Raw genomic sequence first — 4,675 nt, forward strand, 5'->3', positions numbered from 1 at the left:
AGATCTGTTCAAGAGAGTCAACATCAACATTCCTTTTCTTGAAGCAATCAAGCAAATCCCTGCTTATGCCAAATTCCTCAAAGACTTGTGTACTCAAAAGCGCAAGCTCAATGTGCACAAACGTGCTTTCTTATCTGAGCAGGTGAGTTCCATCATTCTGAACAAAACTCCACCCAAGTTTAGGGATCCAGGATGTCCAACAATTTCTTGCACTATTGGAGAACACACGGTCAATAAAGCGTTATTAGACCTAGGTGCAAGTGTTAACCTACTGCCATACTCTGTTTATGAGCAGTTAGGTCTTGGGGAGTTGAAACCAACATCTATCACTCTACAACTGGCAGACCGATCTGTCAAGATTCCTCGTGGAGTGGTCGAAGACGTTTTGATCAAGGTTGACAAATTCTATTTTCCCGTAGACTTCATTGTCTTAGACACTCAACCTCTACAAAACCCAGACTGTCACATTCCTGTCATCTTAGGACGTCCTTTCTTGGCTACGTCCAACGCGATCATTAATTGCAAGATTCGTTGACTAACATTCTATCCGTCGACCCCTTTCAAGCATGTATGGAGAACTTTAACTCAGATTCCTATGATGATGCATACTGTAGTGACGTCCTATCTCTGCTCGAATCTGTACCTCAAATGGACATCACTGTAAGGAAATATGAAGTGGAACCACCCTTACTCTCTGATTCCAAGCTTATTCCATCCATTGTTGAGCCACTCAAGCTTGAATTGAAAACATTGCCTAGTACGTTGAAGTACGCATTCCTAGGATCTTCTGATACTTTACCCGTCATTATTTCATCATGTTTAGACACGGAACAGGAAAGTAAGCTTTTAGAAGTACTTAAGGAACACAAAGAGGCCTTAGGATGGACCATCTCAGATCTCAAAGGAATTAGTCCCACCATTTGCATGCACCACATTAACCTTGAAGAGAATGCCAAACCATCGAGGGAAATGCAAAGGAGACTTAATCCTAACATGAGAGATGTAGTCAAAGGAGAGATCCTGAAACTACTTGATGCGGGTATCATATACCCAATTCCCGATAGCAAATGGGTTAGTCCCATTCAAGTTGTGCCTAAGAAGTCAGGCATTACTGTAGTTCAGAACGACAAGAATGAATTAGTCCCTACTCGTACAACCACAGGATGGCGAGTATGCATCGACTACAGGAAGTTGAACACAGTAACAAGGAAGGATCACTTCCCGCTCCCTTTCATTGACCAAATGCTAGAACGTGTGTCTGGACACAGTCACTACTGTTTTCTAGATGGCTTTTCCGGTTATAACCAAATTCACATTGCTCCAGAAGATCAGGAAAAAACTACATTCACGTGTCCATTTGGGACGTTTGCTTATAGACGTATGCCCTTCGGGTTGTGTAATGCACCTGCTACTTTTCAGCGTTGCATGATGAGCATTTTTTCTGACATGATAGATAGTTTTCTCGAGATCTTTATGGATGATTTCTCTGTTTTTGGTTCCTCGTTTGACGAATGTTTGAAGCATCTTGCCCTCGTGATATCCAGATGTAAAGAAAAGAACCTTGTTCTAAATTGGGAAAAATGCCATTTTATGGTGAATTCAGGAATAGTTCTAGGACACATCATCTCAGAAAAAGGAATTGAAGTGGATAAAGCTAAAGTTGACCTCATTCAACATCTACCACAACCTTGCTCTGTGAAGGAGATCAGATCATTTCTAGGTCATGCTGGTTTTTACCGGCGATTCATCAAAGATTTCAGCAAAATCTCCAGACCTCTGTGCAGTCTTCTCTCCAAAGATGTTGCCTTCAATTTCGATGCTGCTTGTGTGAAGGCATGGGAGGAATTAAAAACCCTTCTCACCACCGCTCCTATAGTCCGACCACCCGATTGGAAGCTTCCGTTCGAACTTATGTGTGATGCCTCTGATTATGCTGTTGGTGCTGTTTTAGGACAGCGAGTTGATAGACTACCATATGTGATATACTATGCTAGCAAAACCCTTAATGATGCCCAACTCAATTATTCAACTACCGAGAAGGAATTGCTTGCCGTCGTTTTCGCATTAGACAAGTTTAGATCTTATCTGATAGGGTCTAAGATCATCATATACACAGACCATGCGGCTTTGAAGTATCTTCTTTCCAAGAAGGATGCTAAAGCTCGCCTTATTCGATGGATACTATTATTACAGGAATTCGATCTCGAAATCCGTGATAAGAAAGGTTGTGAGAATGTGGTTGCTGATCATTTGTCTAGATTAACTTTAGAGTCTATTGATGAATTTGAGCTGATTAGAGAATCATTCCCAGATGAACAGCTGATGTCTATCTCAGACCTTCCTTGGTTTGCTGATATTGTTAACTACCTCGCTACAGGTAGAATGCCCTCACGTTGGTCGAGACAAGACCGCTATAAGTTCTTGGCTGAAGTTAAACATTTCCTTTGGGATGACCCATATTTGTTTAAGTACTGCCCAGACCAAATCATTAGGAATGTGTCCCCAACACTGAACAGAAAGATGTGATATCTTTCTGTCATGACCAAGCATGTGGAGGCCATTTCAGTGCCAAGAAAACCGCTGCAAAGATCTTGCAGTGTGGATTCTATTGGCCATCATTGTTCAAGGATTGCCATGATTATTGTGTTGCTTGTGAACGCTGTCAAAAGCTAGGAAGCATTTCGAGGAGAAACATGATGCCATTGAACCCCATTTTGATTGTGGAGATTTTTGATGTTTGGGGGATAGACTTCATGGGTCCATTTCCCATGTCTGACAGCAAGTTGTACATCCTAGTCGCAGTTGATTACGTCTAAGTGGGTAGAAGCCATAGCAACCAGAACAAATGACCACAAGGTGGTACTTTCCTTTTAAAGGAAAACATATTTCACGTTTTGGTACCCCGAGAGCTATCATCAGTGACGGTGGCTCACATTTCTGCAATAGGCACTTCGAGTTTTTAGTACGCAAGTATGGAAAACTCACAAGGTTGCTACTCCGTACCACCCTCAGACCAGTGGACAAGTGGAAGTCTAATAGGGAAATCAAGCACATTCTAGAAAAGACGGTTAACCCGTCTAGGAAAGATTGGTCATAAGATTGAATGATGCTTTGTGGGCCTATAGAACAGCTATAAGACACCAATTGGCATGTCCCCCTATCGTTTAGTGTATGGAAAGCCGTGCCATCTTCCTGTGGAGTTAGAACATCGAGCTTATGGGCAATCAAGCAACTGAACTTTTCTCTGGACGAAGCTGGAATTCAAAGGAAACTTCAACTCAACGAGTTGGAAGAATTGAGAAATGAGGCTTATGATAGTGCCAAGTTATATAAGCAGAAGATGAAGATGTTTCATGATAAGCGTATTCTGCAAATCCTTCACTCCTGGTCAGAAAGTCTTGCTGTATGACTCCCGATTACATCTTTTTCCGGAAAACTGCGTTCCAGATGGAAGGGTCCGTACCTAGTACGCACAGTTTTTCCTCATGGAGCTGTAGAGCTGGAGGATGTCTCCAACAAGAACGTTTTCAAAGTCAACGGGCAGAGATTAAAGCCATTCCTTGAGCCATTCCACCCGACATTGAAACAACCAACCTGGAGGACCCAGTCTATGTGGACTAAACTGGTCCACTCTTTCCCTAAATAACCAAAAAGTTTTCCAAATCTTTCCCTAAAAACCAAAATTTGTCTTTTTCCCAACAAAACCAAATTTTTCCAAAAAGTCCAATCCCATTAAAACCAAAATTTTCTTGTAGATAATGTGTTAGTTAAATTTCCTTGTATATATTTTGTGCTCATCCATTGTGACTCCTAATATGATGGATTTTTGCCTTGAATAACGGAGTTTTAATCGAGCTTTCGCCGTACAATCGGGTATTCTCTCTCCTTTTACTCTACTCAGCATGTTCCTCTTCATATATTGTTTTATAATTCTTTCCATATTTTGAAACATTGAGGACAATGTTTAGTTTAGGTTTGGGGGTAAAGTAGATACTGATAATATGCATAATTGAAAACAAAACTCCATCTTTTTGAAAAAACTGAAAAATTCCAAAAAAAATTAAAAAATCAAATTAAAAAAAATTGAAAAAAAAAACACATAAAAATGGAGCTCATTTACCTTGAAATGTTGACTCTTGTGCAAATATGTATTATTAGGAGTCTTAGTCTAGATATTTAGGCACCCTGATTCTAGCACAATTCACATAGTGATAAGAAATTTGCACGCGCACGATCTACCAATACATGTATGGCCTCGATCTTCAAGGTGTTTGATAGGAAGTTACGATTGCCAATCACTTTAGAATACTGAACGAAACTTGACTAGCTTGTTCTTTGGTTGGTTGGGATAGAAGGTGGAGGTTACATTAAGAAAGACAACCATCGAATTTAACTGGGTGCATCAAAAGGGCTACCTCTTGCAAAGTGTCATGTAATTTTGTTTCCTTTTGTATTTGTATCAAAAGTGTTTCCTTCAATTAAAAAAAAAAATACAAAAAAAATACAAAAAAATCAAGTATTTATCAATTCCATCATCTCTTGTTCCAAAAATAAAAAGAGAGTAGTCAATGTAAATAAGAGTCATGTAAAGAGTCATTTTGTTGTTTCATTGTATTAAGCAAGGAGGGTGTATGCCATTGATGTACAACGCGAGTAATTGTGAAATACCTCCAAC

Source organism: Papaver somniferum, chromosome 2 (genome assembly GCF_003573695.1).
Source record: "Papaver somniferum cultivar HN1 chromosome 2, ASM357369v1, whole genome shotgun sequence".
Taxonomy (NCBI): domain Eukaryota; kingdom Viridiplantae; phylum Streptophyta; class Magnoliopsida; order Ranunculales; family Papaveraceae; genus Papaver; species Papaver somniferum.